Source organism: Morone saxatilis, unplaced genomic scaffold (genome assembly GCF_004916995.1).
Source record: "Morone saxatilis isolate NCDOM2014 unplaced genomic scaffold, NCSU_SB_2.0 Contig4, whole genome shotgun sequence".
Classification (NCBI taxonomy): Eukaryota; Metazoa; Chordata; class Actinopteri; family Moronidae; genus Morone; species Morone saxatilis.
Window position 1 is genome coordinate 16,969,811 of NW_023339984.1, and position 289 is coordinate 16,970,099.

The following is a 289-nucleotide window of genomic DNA, read 5'->3' on the forward strand; positions in this document are numbered from 1 at the left end:
AGCTTTAGCTTTTGTTTAAGCTGTGTGCATACATATGTGTGTTCTTAATTCTGTGGGTTTGTGTTGTGTATGTAAAAGTCGTTGTGGTATTAAATATCACATTTTCATTGTTAAGCACCTTGTAATGTTCCAAAGTACAAAACTGAGTCTTTATGATGGCAGCATATTTTGTGGCTGAGAAATTAAGATTACAGATCAGTTCAGATTGTACATGTTCAAAATTATAAATGCATATGTCCTGGTTTCATATACAGTATTATTTTACCTTTATGTTGATGTTTCTGATTGT

The 289-nt window shown here is 31.5% G+C and overlaps 1 protein-coding gene across 1 annotated transcript in view; it reads right to left on the minus strand.

Annotated features, from left to right (window-relative positions):
• LOC118337916 overlaps positions 1 to 289 on the minus strand; it is a 21,824-nt gene that overhangs the window by 16,019 nt on the left and 5,516 nt on the right.